The following is a 19172-nucleotide window of genomic DNA, read 5'->3' on the forward strand; positions in this document are numbered from 1 at the left end:
GTCTATCAAAGAGATTGATCTCTATCTTAAAACATGGAGATATCAAAGGAAATTTAATTACTTGTTATCTTATAATTAGTATTTCGAGAAAACTGTTCTGTAGCTTGGATTATTTGCCAAGGAAGACTGGACAAGATCTGATGCAACTCTTCAATCATTCATCTCCAATTTAAAAGATGTTCTGTACTTCCTCGTAAACGAAACAAATATGTAATAATACTATAACAACATACACAAACACGTATGACTTGCGCAGTCTATCAAAGAGATTGGTCTCTATCTGGAAACATGGCGATATCAAAGGGAATTTAATTACTTATTGTCTTACAATTAGTATTTCGAGAAAACTGTTCTGTAGCTTGGATTTTTGCCAAGGAAGACTGGACAAGATCTGATGCAACTCTTCAATCATTCATCTCCAATTTAAAAGATGTTCTGTACTTCCTCATGAACAAAACAAATGTATAATAATACTATAACAACATACACAAACAAATATGACTTGCGCAGTCTATCAAAGAGATTGGTCTCTATCTGGAAACATGGCGATATCAAAGGGAATTTAATTACTTATTATCTTACAATTAGTATTTCGAGAAAACTGTTCTGTAGCTTGGATTATTTGCCAAGGAAGACTGGACAAGATCCGATGCAACTCTTCAATCATTCATCCCCAATTTAAAAGATGTTCTGTACTTCCTCGTAAACGAAACAAATATGTAATAATACTATAACAACATACACAAACACGTATGACTAGCGTAGTCTATCAAAGAGATTGATCTCTACCTTGAAACATGACGATATCAAAGGAAATTTAATTACTTGTTATCTTATAATTAGTATTTCGTGAAAACTGTTCTGTAGCTTGGATTATTTGCCAAGGAAGACTGGACAAGATTCGATGCAACTCTTCAATCGTTCATCTCCAATTTAAAAGATGTTCTGTACTTACTCATAAACAAAACAAATATGTAATAATACTATAACAACATGCACAAACAAATATGACTTGCGCAGTCTATCAAAGAGATTGGTCTCTATCTGGAAACATGGCGATGTCAAAGGGAATTTAATTACTAGTTATCTTACAATTAGTATTTCGAGAAAACTGTTCTGTGGCTTGAATTATTTGCCGAGGAAGACTGGACAAGATCTGATGCAACTCTTCAATCATTCATCTCCAATTTAAAAGATGTTCTGTTCTTCCTCGTAAACGAAACAAATATGTAATAATACTATAACAACATACACAAACAAATATGACTTGCGCAGTCTATCAAAGAGATTGATCTCTATCTTGAAACATGGCGATATCAAAGGAAATTTAATTACTTGTTATCTTACAATTAGTATTTCGAGAAAACTGTTCTGTGGCTTGGATTATTTGCCGAGGAAGACTGGACAAGATCTGATGCAACTCTTCAATCATTCATCTCCAATTTAAAAGATGTTCTGTACTTCCTCGTAAACGAAACAAATATGTAATAATACTATAACAACATACACAAATACGTATGACTTGCGCAGTCTATCAAAGAGATTGATCTCTATCTTAAAACATGGAGATATCAAAGGAAATTTAATTACTTGTTATCTTATAATTAGTATTTCGAGAAAACTGTTCTGTAGCTTGGATTATTTGCCAAGGAAGACTGGACAAGATCTGATGCAACTCTTCAATCATTCATCTCCAATTTAAAAGATGTTCTGTACTTCCTCGTAAACGAAACAAATATGTAATAATACTATAACAACATACACAAACACGTATGACTTGCGCAGTCTATCAAAGAGATTGGTCTCTATCTGGAAACATGGCGATATCAAAGGGAATTTAATTACTTATTATCTTACAATTAGTATTTCGAGAAAACTGTTCTGTAGCTTGGATTATTTGCCAAGGAAGACTGGACAAGATCCGATGCAACTCTTCAATCGTTCATCACCAATTTAAAAGATGTTCTGTACTTCCTTGTAAACAAAACAAATATGTAATAATACTATAACAACATACACAAACACGTATGACTTGCGCAGTCTATCAAAGAGATTGATCTCTATCTTGAAACATGGAGATATCAAAAGAAATTTAATTACTTGTTATCTTACAATTAGTATTTCGAGAAAACTGTTCTGTAGCTTGGCTTATTTGCCAAGGAAGACTGGACAAGATCCGGTGCAACTCTTCAGTCGTTCATCTCCAATTTAAAAGATGTTCTGTACTTCCTCATAAACGAAACAAATATGTAATAATACTATAACAACATACACAAACACGTATGACTTGCGCAGTCTATCAAAGAGATTGGTCTCTATCTGGAAACATGGCGATATCAAAGGGAATTTAATTACTTATTGTCTTACAATTAGTATTTCGAGAAAACTGTTCTGTAGCTTGGATTTTTGCCAAGGAAGACTGGACAAGATCTGATGCAACTCTTCAATCATTCATCTCCAATTTAAAAGATGTTCTGTACTTCCTCATGAACAAAACAAATGTATAATAATACTATAACAACATACACAAACAAATATGACTTGCGCAGTCTATCAAAGAGATTGGTCTCTATCTGGAAACATGGCGATATCAAAGGGAATTTAATTACTTATTATCTTACAATTAGTATTTCGAGAAAACTGTTCTGTAGCTTGGATTTTTGCCAAGGAAGACTGGACAAGATCCGATTCAACTCTTCAATCGTTCATCTCCAATTTAAAAGATGTTCTGTACTTCCTCGTAAACGAAACAAATATGTAATAATACTATAACAACATACACAAACACGTATGACTTGCGCAGTCTATCAAAGAGATTGATCTCTATCTTGAAACATGGTGATATCAAAGGAAATTTAATTACTTGTTATCTTATAATTAGTATTTCGAGAAAACTGTTCTGTAGCTTGGATTATTTGCCAAGGAAGACTGGACAAGATCCGATGCAACTCTTCAATCGTTCATCTCCAATTTAAAAGATGTTCTGTACTTACTCATAAACAAAACAAATATGTAATAATACTATAACAACATGCACAAACAAATATGACTTGCGCAGTCTATCAAAGAGATTGGTCTCTATCTGGAAACATGGCGATGTCAAAGGGAATTTAATTACTAGTTATCTTACAATTAGTATTTCGAGAAAACTGTTCTGTAGCTTGGATTATTTGCCAAGGAAGACTGGACAAGATCCGATGCAACTCTTCAATCATTCATCTCGAATTTAAAATATGTTCTGTACTTCCTCATAAACAAAACAAATATGTAATAATACTATAACAACATACACAAACAAATATGACTTGCGCAGTCTATCAAAGAGATTGGTCTCTATTTTGAAACATGGCGATATCAAAAGGAATTTAATTACTTGTTATCTTACAATTAGTATTTCGAGAAAACTGTTCTGTAGCTTGGATTATTTGCGAAGGAAGACTGGACAAGATCTGATGCAACTCTTCAATCATTCCTCTCCAATTTAAAAGATATTCTGTACTTCCTCATAAACAAAACAAATATGTAATAATACTATAACAACATACACAAACAAATATGACTTGCGCAGTCTATCAAAGAGATTGGTCTCTATCTGGAAACATGGCGATATCAAAGGGAATTTAATTACTTATTATCTTACAATTAGTATTTCGAGAAAACTGTTCTGTAGCTTGGATTATTTGCCAAGGAAGACTGGACAAGATCCGATTCAACTCTTCAATCGTTCATCTCCAATTTAAAAGATGTTCTGTACTTCCTCGTAAACGAAACAAATATGTAATAATACTATAACAACATACACAAACACGTATGACTTGCGCAGTCTATCAAAGAGATTGATCTCTATCTTGAAACATGGAGATATCAAAGGAAATTTAATTACTTGTTATCTTACAATTAGTATTTCGAGAAACTTGTTCTGTAGCTTGGATTATTTGCCAAGGAAGACTGGACAAGATCTGATGCAACTCTTCAATCATTCATCTCCAATTTAAAAGATGTTCTGTACTTCCTCGTAAACGAAACAAATATGTAATAATACTATAACAACATACACAAATACGTATGACTTGCGCAGTCTATCAAAGAGATTGATCTCTATCTTGAAACATGGTGATATCAAAGGAAATTTAATTACTTGTTATCTTATAATTAGTATTTCGAGAAAACTGTTCTGTAGCTTGGATTATTTGCCAAGGAAGACTGGACAAGATCCGATGCAACTCTTCAATCGTTCATCACCAATTTAAAAGATGTTATGTACTTCCTCATGAACAAAACAAATGTATAATAATACTATAACAACATACACAAACAAATATGACTTGCGCAGTCTATCAAAGAGATTGGTCTCTATCTGGAAACATGGCGATATCAAAGGGAATTTAATTACTTATTATCTTACAATTAGTATTTCGAGAAAACTGTTCTGTAGCTTGGATTTTTGCCAAGGAAGACTGGACAAGATCCGATTCAACTCTTCAATCGTTCATCTCCAATTTAAAAGATGTTCTGTACTTCCTCGTAAACGAAACAAATATGTAATAATACTATAACAACATACACAAACACGTATGACTTGCGCAGTCTATCAAAGAGATTGATCTCTATCTTGAAACATGGTGATATCAAAGGAAATTTAATTACTTGTTATCTTATAATTAGTATTTCGAGAAAACTGTTCTGTAGCTTGGATTATTTGCCAAGGAAGACTGGACAAGATCCGATGCAACTCTTCAATCGTTCATCTCCAATTTAAAAGATGTTCTGTACTTACTCATAAACAAAACAAATATGTAATAATACTATAACAACATGCACAAACAAATATGACTTGCGCAGTCTATCAAAGAGATTGGTCTCTATCTGGAAACATGGCGATGTCAAAGGGAATTTAATTACTAGTTATCTTACAATTAGTATTTCGAGAAAACTGTTCTGTAGCTTGGATTATTTGCCAAGGAAGACTGGACAAGATCCGATGCAACTCTTCAATCATTCATCTCGAATTTAAAATATGTTCTGTACTTCCTCATAAACAAAACAAATATGTAATAATACTATAACAACATACACAAACAAATATGACTTGCGCAGTCTATCAAAGAGATTGGTCTCTATTTTGAAACATGGCGATATCAAAAGGAATTTAATTACTTGTTATCTTACAATTAGTATTTCGAGAAAACTGTTCTGTAGCTTGGATTATTTGCGAAGGAAGACTGGACAAGATCTGATGCAACTCTTCAATCATTCCTCTCCAATTTAAAAGATATTCTGTACTTCCTCATAAACAAAACAAATATGTAATAATACTATAACAACATACACAAACAAATATGACTTGCGCAGTCTATCAAAGAGATTGGTCTCTATCTGGAAACATGGCGATATCAAAGGGAATTTAATTACTTATTATCTTACAATTAGTATTTCGAGAAAACTGTTCTGTAGCTTGGATTATTTGCCAAGGAAGACTGGACAAGATCCGATTCAACTCTTCAATCGTTCATCTCCAATTTAAAAGATGTTCTGTACTTCCTCGTAAACGAAACAAATATGTAATAATACTATAACAACATACACAAACACGTATGACTTGCGCAGTCTATCAAAGAGATTGATCTCTATCTTGAAACATGGAGATATCAAAGGAAATTTAATTACTTGTTATCTTACAATTAGTATTTCGAGAAACTTGTTCTGTAGCTTGGATTATTTGCCAAGGAAGACTGGACAAGATCTGATGCAACTCTTCAATCATTCATCTCCAATTTAAAAGATGTTCTGTACTTCCTCGTAAACGAAACAAATATGTAATAATACTATAACAACATACACAAATACGTATGACTTGCGCAGTCTATCAAAGAGATTGATCTCTATCTTGAAACATGGTGATATCAAAGGAAATTTAATTACTTGTTATCTTATAATTAGTATTTCGAGAAAACTGTTCTGTAGCTTGGATTATTTGCCAAGGAAGACTGGACAAGATCCGATGCAACTCTTCAATCGTTCATCACCAATTTAAAAGATGTTATGTACTTCCTCATGAACAAAACAAATGTGTAATAATACTATATCAACATACACAAACAAATATGACTTGCGCAGTCTATCAAAGAGATTGGTCTCTATCTGGAAACATGGCGATATCAAAGGAAATTTAATTACTTGTTATCTTATAATTAGTATTTCGAGAAAACTGTTGTGTAGCTTGGATTATTTGCCAAAGAAAACTGGACAAGATCCGATGCAACCCTTCAATCGTTCATCTCCAATTTAAAAGATGTTCTGTACTTCCTCATAAACAAAATAAATATGTAATAATACTATAACAATATACACAAACAAATATGACTTGCGTATTCTATCAAAGAGATTGGTCTCTATCTGGAAACATGGCAATATTAAAGGGAATTTAATTACTTATTATCTTACAATTAGTATTTCGAGAAAACTGTTCTGTAGCTTGGATTATTTGTCAAGGAAGACTGGACAAGATTCGATGCAACTCTTCAATCGTTCATCTCCAATTTAAAAGATGTTCTGTACTTCCTCATAAACAAACCAAATATTTAATAATACTATAACAACATATACAAACAAATGTGAATTGCGCAGTCTATCAAAGAGATTGGTCTCTATCTTACGATTAGTATTTCGAGAAAACTGTTCTGTAGCTTGTGAAATTAGTATTTTATAATTAGTATTTTGAATAAATTGACCTGTAGGTTGGACTGGATAGATGGAAATCCGAGGGTGCAATATCGGGTGATTATGATCGATAAAAGTCAAACAAATCAAAATTGCAGAATCTGAATTTGGAAAATCATCTTCGGCATTTATGAACGTGTAGTGCACTACGTCCCACTAAGATGGCCAATTAGTCCCTTGTAAACAGAATATTAATATGTATTACTACATTAATATTATATATTGGTATACAAAACAGTTTGGATTATTTGACAAAGAAGACTGGATTAGATGCTTCAATCAGTAATCTCCAATTTAATTGTTGTTTTGTACTTCCTTATCAAAATTTTTAAGTTGTTGTATAATTGTTGAAAGTTAAAATGAGAAAATAGTCAATTGGACCCTTGTAAACAAAACAATAATGTAATAATAGTAAAACATCATCCAGAAACAAACAGTATCCCACATTTACATATTCTATCAGTTTAACACAACAGCTTCAAACATTACATCTTCATCGTCATTCGCTGGAAGCGATATAATTCGGTGATTTGGCACTGAATCACAACATCACGGACCATAGGGTTTTCGGTTTCGGCCCATAAACACGTGACTCGTCAGTCGGTGGCACGATACACTCGATCATGCATTTAAAATGTATGGAAACGGGGGAAACGCACGGTGCTCTCGCCCACTCTTAATCCGTGCTGCAAGTGGCACGCTCATAAAATTATTAACAACACTTAATCCCGACGATATTGTGGTGTTGCGCAATTTGTAATTTACACCGACACCGGAATCACTAATAATCCATCACGGCGCAAGTTAATGTGTTCAGTGGGGGCGCGAGACGGTTTATATAATTAGATTTATCACATGTGATAATTTCGCTTGATGCTCGGATACACACTCACACAATTATTATGACTGCCGTACATGAGCGCATAAATTTAATAGATTAATTGTTTCGTCATTATTTCTGTACAGATTGAAATCAAGGATAGAAAAAACTCTTAAACTTAATCAATTATTAAATAGAATTTCGATATCAACTACGCAATATTTTGATTTTCATCAGATTTCTGTTAGATTAAATTTTATGAGTTCTAAACTGTGGTTTATTCATTACAATATATTAAGTTTACAAGATATTTATATTTTTCATGCCCCAGATTTTCTAATAACTTATATATTATGTATATAATAACTCTATAATCCTTAAATTCTGCAGAATTAATTTTTGAAATTTTAATTAAATTTGTTGGTAATTTGGTTGATGTCTCTCTAATTTCAGATACTCATGTTCTTTCAGATTAAGTTAGGTTAGGTTAAGTATGATTTCAGACTTAATAGGTCTTATATGGATTCCCTATTTTCTCTATATTCTTAAGTTGTTATTTTAAATTTTGATTTATTTCGATATTTTTCTAATTCCAGATAGTTTAGTCACATGAGGTTTTTAGATGCAGAGGTTCTTTTAGATAAAGGTCATGTTAGATTAGGTTTCTGACTTGTTATTTTGATTGTTTTTGTGTGGATTTCCTCTTTTTTTCCAGATTTCTTAAAGATTTCTAAGATATTATTTTGTATGTTGGTTTATTTCGAAGTCTGTCTAATTTCAAATACTTTAGTTAAATGCTGAAGGTCATTTAAATTAGGTTAGGGTAGTTTAGTTTAGGTTTCAGACTTATTATTAATGTTTTAAATTTTATAGATCCTATATGAATATATTATTTTCTCTAAATTGTTTAAAGATTCTTAAGATATTATTTTATATTTTGGTTTATTTCGATTTTTTTCGAGATATTTTAGTTTCAGGAAGTTTTTAGATTCAAAAATTCTTTCAGAATAGGTTAGGTTAGATTAGGTTTTAGACCTGTTGTTTTGAATGTTTTAGAGTTTATAGGTCCTCTTTTCTCTATATTTCTTAAAGATATTATTTTATATGTTGGATTATTTCGATGTCTTTCTAATTTCAGATTCTGTAGTCATTATGAGACTTTTAAATGCTGAGGTTAGGTTAGTTTAGGTTTCGGACTTATTATTAGTGTTTTAAATTTTATATAGATTCCATATGTTCTCTAAATTGTTTAAAGATTCTTAAGATATTATTTTAAATTTTGCTTTATTGTCTCCCTAATACTTTATACTATATACTTTAATCATTTTAGATGCTTATGTTATAAATTTATGCATTTTTGTGGACGACCTCTTTAAATTATTAGACTCTAGATACAGATAGATAATTTATTTTTCTTAATTTAGAATTATTTAAATTTTTTTGATTTTGGAGATATTTCGAAAATTTATTTTGGATAAATTTTTTGAAAACATTTAAAATTATTTTTTTATAACTTTCTAATTTTAATGTGAAAAGATTTATTCTAATAATCTAAGTCAAGTGATAATATTTTTAGATGTATTATTTTAATTTATTAATCTCCACAGAATCTTCAAATTTTTAGGCATTTTTTCTTTTTTCGAGATCCTTAACGTGTTTAGGTTTTTATTTTAAGTTATATCTTATAATTTGATCATTACATTTTTAAGATAAACCTATATAATATAATAATAATTAATTTATTAATTTTTATACATAATTTGAGATATATTTTATGAATTTTGCTTTATAAGCTGATTGATTATTTAATTATGACAATGACAATTTAATATGGTTTCTCTATCTATTTTAATTTTTTTTCAGGTTATTTATATTTTCCATTCTCTAAATCTGTTCTAAAATTGCTTATAGCCTTCTGGATTTTCTTCTTTAACTATTTTCATTTTTTAAAATTATTTTATTTAGATTCTTCATTTGGTTCTATTGATTCAACATGTTTTGATGTCTCTAAATAATCGATTAAATATAAATATTATTTCAATGAACTGACTTTATTTAAATACTTAATTTATTAAAACTTAAATTATTTTTTTCCTTATGTATAGTATTTTTAGATTAGGTTAGGTTTAGATATTTGGAATATTTTAAATTATAGATAGATCATTTAGGATTATTTAAATGCTTTTGATTTTGAAGATATTTTGAAGACTTATTTTGGATAAATTAGACATCTTTTTAATATTGTAGTATACCATGAATTCTTTTATTTAACTTTCTAATTTTAAACTGATTGATTTAAAGTGATTAGATATAATCTAATTAAATCATTGTATTTTTAAAAGTACTGGTGTTAAATTATTTTAATTTATTAAAATCCACAGAATTTTCAAATTTTTAGACTTTTTTTCTGTTTTTAGATCCTTAAACTCTTAAGGTTTTTACTTTTGTTTTTGGTCATTAATAAATAAAGTTATGATATTTTATATTAATTTAATCATCAAATTTTTCTTTTTAGACTGTTTCATTTTTCAAGATTTTCTAAAACTTCTAGTAATTTTATTATAATTTCTATTTTTAGATATCTAAATGTTTTATATATCCTTTAGACTTAATAGTTAAGACTCTTCTTTTTTTTAATTCTTTTATTTAAATCCTTCATTTGATTCTATGGATTCAACATGTTTCAATGACTCTAAAGGATCGATTAAATAATAAATATTATTCCATGAAACTGGCTTTATTTAAATCGTTAATTAGAATTAAAAATTATTTTTTAGATTATTTATAGATTTAGACTTCTGGATTATTTTATATATTCTAGACACTAATTAATTTTGTCTATTTAATTATATTTATTTATATTAATTAATAATTTACAAAATTTTAAATATCCAAGATATTCTTTGAAGTCTTATTTAAGTTATTAAAATTAATCCAAAAAGTTACAATGATACTTAACAATCCATTAAGTAATAAATATTATTCCATTAAACATCCATTATTCAAATTGCTAGAATAAATGTTTAGTTAAGAATTATATATATTAGCACCAGATAGTTATTCCTAAGAGTGCCTAGGTGTATAAATCCAAATAAGTTTAGTCCTACTTTCTATCCAACTAGTTACATCGCCGTGTAAAACAGAAAGTCGACGTGAACAAAAATGGTTGCTAATGGATAAAGAATAAATAAACTGATTAAAATATGGCCATGCGAACAACTTCAAACAGAAAGACCACCCAAGTGACTTTTAATCCCGCAATGCGGATTGTAATTGTTTTTTTGCTCTCTTTTCGTTACACAATATCGATAAAAGCCATCAACAGTCTGCTCAGTTTCCACTTGTCCTTATAATTATTACTATTACACCAGACAACTACATTACGATACCAATCGACTACGTATAGGTATTAATTATGCTTGTAACGTATGTATTAGTAATTAATTAAACGCGACTGTAAATTAATAGTAATTTATTGTTTTGGTTGTTTCATGTTTGTTCACTGTAAGGTAATTATATTAGTTGGAAATTGATTTCAATTCTCTATTGCTCTAAGGTAATTCCCATAAATTACCAATTAAAATGCTTAGAAAAATATCGTAACTGCGATAAAATTAACGTGAGTACTAATTGCAATTTCTGGTCGCATCCGGGGAATCAAGCCAACATAATCCGGGATTAGGCGGGACGATGTTCGACAGAATGTCGCTCCGATATCCAGATGGCCGTGATCGGGGCCGTTGCGATGGGATCCTTTTTATATTCATCGCGTAGCCGAACGACGAGTTGTTCGCCCACCCCTCGTTTGTTTCGGGGCGGCGAGGTGTAAGGGTCGACCGTTCCGGGGGCACCCTCCCGTATATATGAATATGATGGTTTCTGAATCATAATCTACGATGTTTGCGTGATGGGAAATTATATTTATTGTTACGGGATCCTCTTAATATCGGGGGCCACCCCGATTCGCCAGGCTCCCGGCTCTGCCGTGTAACGCACGCGTTCATCCGTTCCACTCGTTTATCATCATTAGATATAGATATTGTTTTCCTACAATTGCCGGATATGGGGAAAACGGGACTTCGCGTTCTGCATACGTATTTTGGTTTATGTCGTCCCGGGCAAAGTTTCACGTTCAAGTTCAACGCTAATGTTCAACATTGGTGCCTGTTCCAAAATATATTTTTACCATAAAAAGTATATAAAAATTGCTGCAAATTAATATTTTATTATAAAATATCTAAATCAAAAGATCAAAACCGAAATTTATTTATTTTTTCAACAGGGAAGGAGCTTGTATATGCAGAAAGTGTTACGATATAAATATTTAATAGATTCGATTTCAGTTCTCAGCTGTATCAAGCAACACTATCTACATATTCAATGATTTTACTTGTTTTTTACATTTTGAAGCAACATATAATATGATGAATGAATGAAATTGTTATTTCATTTATTTCATTAATCAGTAAAAGAGACATGGAAAGTTGGAAAGCAGTTGTATATACTGGATCATTGTTATGAAAATTTATGTCACATTGAATAAAAATATATATGTTAAATATTAATTTTTTATTCAATAATTTTTATATTAATTCGTTTTATTAATTTTCTTCGTTTTGTCCTATGATTTATAATTACGTTAGATTTTTTAATCCATATAATATCTAGACTATATATTCAGATTATTATTTTTTTGGATTATCAAAATTTCATAACTATTTATTATTTTGTATTCTTTAACAATTGGATTTTATTCTTCCCTTTATTATTACTTATATTCTTTAATTCTTTAGTGTCTTGAATTTTTATTATTTTGATTTAAGAAGTTTACTTATTCTGGATTCATAAACCCTTAAATTTCCTTCAGAACATTTTAGTTTTTCCATTTAATTGTATTCTTTAACTTTTTTTGAATGTTTTAGATTTTATACATTCTCTCCATTTCTAGGCTACTTATTCTCTTTAGATATTTAATTTCTTAAGAGATATTATTTTCACTGGCAGTTTAAACGATTTTACTTATTTTCATTATTTTGTGTTCTATATATACTAATAATATAATTATACATTACATTATACATATACATACATATTATACATTCAATTTCTTAATTTCTTTATTCTTTAAACGGCATATATTCTAAAGAATATAAAGCATCGAAAGAATTTGAAGAATCTAAAGAATCTAAAGAAAGAATCTAAATAATCTAAATAATCTAAATAATCTAAATAATCTAAAGAATCTAAAGAATCTAAAGAATCTAAAGAATCTAAAGAATCTAAAGAATCTAAAGAATCTAAAGAATCTGAAGAATCTAAAGAATCTAAAGAATCTAAAGAATCTAAAGAATCTAAAGAATCTAAAGAATCTAAAGAATCTAAAGAATCTAAAGAATCTAAAGAATCTAAAGAATCTAAAGAATCTAAAGAATCTAAAGAATCTAAAGAATCTAAAGAATCTAAAGAATCTAAAGAATCTAAAGAATCTAAAGAATCTAAAGAATCTAAAGAATCTAAAGAATCTAAAGAATCTAAAGAATCTAAAGAATCTAAAGAATCTAAAGAATCTAAAGAATCTAAAGAATCTAAAGAATCTAAAGAATCTAAAGAATCTAAAGAATCTAAAGAATCTAAAGAATCTAAAGAATCTAAAGAATCTAAAGAATCTAAAGAATCTAAAGAATCTAAAGAATCTAAAGAATCTAAAGAATCTAAAGAATCTAAAGAATCTAAAGAATCTAAAGAATCTAAAGAATCTAAAGAATCTAAAGAATCTAAAGAATCTAAAGAATCTAAAGAATCTAAAGAATCTAAAGAATCTAAAGAATCTAAAGAATCTAAAGAATCTAAAGAATCTAAAGAATCTAAAGAATCTAAAGAATCTAAAGAATCTAAAGAATCTAAAGAATCTAAAGAATCTAAAGAATCTAAAGAATCTAAAGAATCTAAAGAATCTAAAGAATCTAAAGAATCTAAAGAATCTAAAGAATCTAAAGAATCTAAAGAATCTAAAGAATCTAAAGAATCTAAAGAATCTAAAGAATCTAAAGAATCTAAAGAATCTAAAGAATCTAAAGAATCTAAAGAATCTAAAGAATCTAAAGAATCTAAAGAATCTAAAGAATCTAAAGAATCTAAAGAATCTAAAGAATCTAAAGAATCTAAAGAATCTAAAGAATCTAAAGAATCTAAAGAATCTAAAGAATCTAAAGAATCTAAAGAATCTAAAGAATCTAAAGAATCTAAAGAATCTAAAGAATCTAAAGAATCTAAAGAATCTAAAGAATCTAAAGAATCTAAAGAATCTAAAGAATCTAAAGAATCTAAAGAATCTAAGGAATCTAAAGAATCTAAAGAATCTAAAGAATCTAAAGAATCTAAAGAATCTAAAGAATCTAAAGAATCTAAAGAATCTAAAGAATCTAAAGAATCTAAAGAATCTAAAGAATCTAAAGAATCTAAAGAATCTAAAGAATCTAAAGAATCTAAAGAATCTAAAGAATCTAAAGAATCTAAAGAATCTAAAGAATCTAAAGAATCTAAAGAATCTAAAGAATCTAAAGAGTCTAAAGTGTCTAAAGAAAGGGTCTAAAAAGTCTAAAGATTCTAAAGAGTCTAAAGAATCTAAAGAGTCTAAAGAATCCAAAGAATCTAAATAAAAAGCACTTTTTAAGATTTTAAATTTTTTATGTAATTATATATTTCTTATATTTCTTAGTTATTTTGAATGATTTAAATTTGTAATACTTCAATTCAACAGTTAACTCTTCCAATTTACATTGTATCATTAAATTCTTAGTACTTTAAAGATTAATTACGTAATTAATTATAATTCTTTAAATTAATTATACTAAAAAATTAATAATACTAAAAAAATATTTAGAACAATAATAGAATCCTTTAAGATCTTAATTTTTCAAAAATGTTTTTCTAGATATTTACATAGATTTATTAATTCTCATTAGTTTTTTTAATTTATTATGTTCTAATCTTTAATAAATCATTAATTTGTTATTATTATTTAATTATAATTTTTTAAATTAATTAATATTAAAACTCTTATTTAAAATAAATTCGAATGCTAAAAAAATATTTATAACAAGAATAAGAATTTAATTTTTATTTATTTTTCAAAAATGTTATTTTAGATTTTTACATAGATTTTTTAGTTTTCTTGAATTCTTTGTATTTGTCATCTGATTTATTATGTTAAAATCTTAAAAATATTTGTTGTTCATTAATTTGTTATTATTATATTATAATTCTTTTAATTAATTAGTGATTAAATTACTATTTAAACTTTTATTTAAAATATTTTAAAATAGTAAAAAAATTAGTTAGAACAATAATAAAATATTTTAGGATCTTAAATTTTATTTATTTTTCAAAAATGTTTTTTTAGATACTTGCAAGAATTTATTAGTTTTCTTGAATTCTTTTTTTTATTTGACATTTAGTTTATTACGTTGAAAGAAATCTTTAAAGATTTGTTATTTATATTGTTCAGGTCTAATTTTACTATAACCTTGGCAAACTAGAGATTTTATAGAATTTTATTTTCAATTACATAGTATTAAAATTTTATAAAATAAACCAATTAATTTATTTATATTCTTTTAAGTTTTCAGGTCTAAATTTACTATGATCTTGACAAGATACAGATTTTATAGAATTTTATTTTCAATTACGTAATTTTAAAATTCTATGAAATAAACTAATTTATTTATATTGTTTGGATTTTTCAGATCATTCATTTTTTTTTCATTTGGTGCTTTTAGATTTTATTAAATAGTTAAAATTTTTTGAAAACGTATTTAAGATACAGTAAACAGAAACAGAAATTTTATATAATTTTATTTTCAATGCATAATATTAAAATAATATAATCCATTTTTTTTAAATAAATTTATTTTTTTTTATATTTTTATTTTAAATAATCAAAATTTGTTGAAAACATTTATAATTTCTAAACCATAAAATAAAATAAATAAAAGTTTTTATTCTTTACAGTTTTTCAGGCCCAAATTTAGTGTGACCTTAACAAAATAAAGATTTTATTAAATTTTACTTTCAATTACAATTTTTTAAAAATAATTTTTGTACATATATATTTTTTTGATATTGGTTTTAATATTTTATTAAATAGTTTTAATTATTTACAAATACATAAAATTAAATTTGAACTGAAACTTCTCAATATAATCATTGGACAAATATGATTATGTGTTAAAAATGTAAATACTAAGTTTAGTAAAGTCGACTGCTAAATGTTATTGTACGTAGAATGCAAGGTAAAATTTGCATTTCCTCCAGCAAATTAAATTCGAAACTTCCTGACCAACTATTCCCAGCTCCGAAATGTAATTGTACGCAACTCCAAAGAATTTTCATCCCTATGGAGCAACTCGAATTTCCATACAAAGTACAGTGCGCTGAGCATAATTAGAACGTTAGGTATGTTCAACAACCTTTAAATGTAATGTAAAATTATTAATTTAAACGAGGTGGATAGCAGCATGGCAGTTCATTTGTATGCAGCCGCCATTATAATACAAACTGGCAATTTGAAGGCCATCAAAATTTATCTACGGCATGAGAGTGAGCCTCGTTCACAATAATTTACGTTTTGTTTACTTTGTTACAGGTCCCTTGACGGATGAATGAAATTTTCGTTACCATTCGGATGGGCAATTTCATATAAACTTCCATCTAAAAATTGTAAGTTCTTTTCATCCATTGAATGAATTTGGGTAATAAAAAAACTAATACTCACATTTTTAGAAAATATAGTTTACTGTGTACCTCAATATAAAATTACTCTTTCATAAGGAAGATTCCTGAAAGATTTAAAGACATATTTCAAAGGGACAGTTATGAGCTTACACTAACTATACCCATTTCGTCTTTATATTTAAATAAAATTGGCATTTCTTTGCTGTCTCCTTAGCCGAACTCTTAATGGCAATAATTTCAAAATTTCCGGTGTAACATTGGGACCGTTCGTTGCCGGCTCGGACGTGACGTAACTCACTTGAAAACTTAATTACAAGAATCGCGTTCCCTTCAGGGGTAGCGGCTGCCGGTAATTGTAATTGGCGACTTGCACAACGGTGCCCTTTTCCAGTGCACGGGGTGCGGTCGCACGTCCCAATCCCGATTTTGCATACTTTTCGCATAAATTCGCAACAATCGCGATCGTTATTTACAAATTATCGGTTGAAATGTTCGTTTTACGATAAGGATTGGTGTTTTGCTAAGTGGATTAAATCGACTGTTGCGACCAGCTTTTGGTACGATATTGTTATGGATATTAAATGCTCCATTATACAAAATGTTTAAATTTAAAATCGAATTGAAATAAATAATAAAGTTTTATTCGTCAAAAATACACTTTGCTTTTTTCAGAATATTTTTCCCTGATTTTATTGATTTAAAACCATTTACTCCCTTTTATAAAAGAAAATTAATCTTAAAATTGAATCACGATAAACTTCAATAGTCAAAAAACAACTAAATATTAGAAAAACAAATGATATTTTTCTGTATATTTTATTTTAGATTTTACTTTATATAATTTCATAAAGTTATTCACACTAATTTAAAATCATTACAGAAGAAATAATCATTTTGTAAGTGGAAATAAAATAATCTTATTAATATAAACTTAATAGTGAATCAACAGCAATTTGAGCAATTTCTAGATATTTTTTCAGATATTTCAAAGTTAATAATAAATACAAATTCAAAAATGTTTGTGGAAAATTATTTCCATTTATTTTTTTCTTTTTTGTAAATAAAATTTATATTTTTTAAATTTTTAATAATAAATAAAAAACAATTAATAATAAAATGAAATAAAATGAATGTAAAAAAACTCGTTAAATATTACTTCCAAAATTTCAAATTTATATTCTTACTGAGTTTGGAAGGAAAAATGTAATTAAATAACAGAAATTAGAAATTATTATTATTTATTTATATTTTACAGATGCAGTTAATTTTCTAATAATTTTTTCTTGATTCAAATATGTCCAAATAAATTTCATTCATTTAAATTCTTAATATTTATTTTATTAAATTTAATATAAAAACTAAACCCATTTTTTAAAAATATTTATTATTTTTTGTATTTTTTACATCCAACAATTTTCCAGAATTTTATGTTCAACTACTTAAAAGTTTTAATATTTTTGTAAATTTTGAATTTATAATGTAAAAATAGTGATGAGTTTATAATTGGAGTTTTTTACCATTTTAATAAAAAACAAATGTTTCATATTATGTATTAATTAAATATTAAAATTATTAATTAAATTTATTTTAATAAAGCTTTAAATTCCTCATATTGTTTAAATAGTCCAGTTTATTATATATAAAATGCAAAATTCCATTTTTAAATTCTTTAAAATCTATAAATTATTTAAACTCATTCAATTATTTAGATTTTTTAGATCATAATTTATAACTAACTATAAAATAGATGTATAAAATTGTACAGTAAAACAGCAAAATTTATTATAACATATTATTTATAAACATATTTCATTTTTTATGTTTTTTTTTTTTTGTTATTCATTACAATTTTTTATAAAAAAATTATTTTTTCCTTAACTTTTTATTTAAAATTTAGTTATATATTTTTTTCATATATGTTACAATAATTGTCTGGAAAAATATTAATAAAAATAAAATATTTTTAAGCTTTAAATTATTTAAATGTTAAATTTCCACTTTTTAAATTTTCTAAATTATTTAAATTCTCCATTGATACAATAATAAAACGTACAATTTTATTTTTAATTGTATATTTTTAATTACATAAAAATTAAAGACTATTTTTTTAAATTATAAACATTTTTCAATTTAGTTAAATAAATTAGTTATTTAATTTATTACATTTTTATTTAATATTTTGTTGTTCTTTTTCGTATGAATAATAAAAATGAATGGGTAAAAAATGGAAAAAATAAAATTAATTTATTAAAGCTTTAAATTATTTAAAAGGTTCCTCCAATTTACACTTTTTAAATTTTCTAAATTATTTCCATTATTCTTTAAATTTTTTAGAGTTGAATTTACTGTGACCTTGATAAAATAATAAAAAGTATAAAATTCAGTAGAATTTTATTTTTAATTACCATACATTAATTACCATAAAAATTAAAAGCTATTTTTTTTTTAAATTATCCACTTTTATTTATACATGTCTCAATTTAGTAGAATAAACTAGTATCATATTCTTTAAACTTTTTAGATCTGAATTTATTGTGACCTTGATAAAATAAAAAAAGTATAAAATTCTATAGAATTTTATTTTTAATTACGTAAAAAATGTTTTAATTTCGTTGAATACAATTTTTTACATTTTTATTTAAAATTTTGTTCTAAATTTAGAATGACCCTGATAAAATAAAAAAATACAAAATTCAGTAGAATTTACATTCTTATATATTTATTTAAAATACATAAATTTTCGTATGATTTATAAATATTTATTAAATAATGATAAAAAATTGGAAAAAATAAAATTCGAATTAAAATCAAAAAGTCTATATTAAAATTTTACAATTTACGATTGATTTTCACCTTATTTTAGTAATAAATCAATGTTTCTACTGAAAATTAAATATAA

The 19172-nt window shown here is 26.7% G+C and overlaps 1 long non-coding RNA gene across 1 annotated transcript in view; it reads left to right on the forward strand.

Moving 5' to 3' along the window:
* The window catches only part of LOC126265062 (uncharacterized), a 67887-nt gene that overhangs the window by 16551 nt on the left and 32164 nt on the right, over positions 1-19172 (forward strand). Inside the window, exon 2 of the long non-coding RNA XR_007547618.1 lies at positions 16185-16258. This is a non-coding gene — a long non-coding RNA (uncharacterized LOC126265062). The remainder of the gene's footprint in view (positions 1-16184; positions 16259-19172) is intronic.

The sequence above is a fragment of the Aethina tumida genome, chromosome 3 (assembly GCF_024364675.1).
Source record: "Aethina tumida isolate Nest 87 chromosome 3, icAetTumi1.1, whole genome shotgun sequence".
Taxonomy (NCBI): Eukaryota; Metazoa; Arthropoda; class Insecta; order Coleoptera; family Nitidulidae; genus Aethina; species Aethina tumida.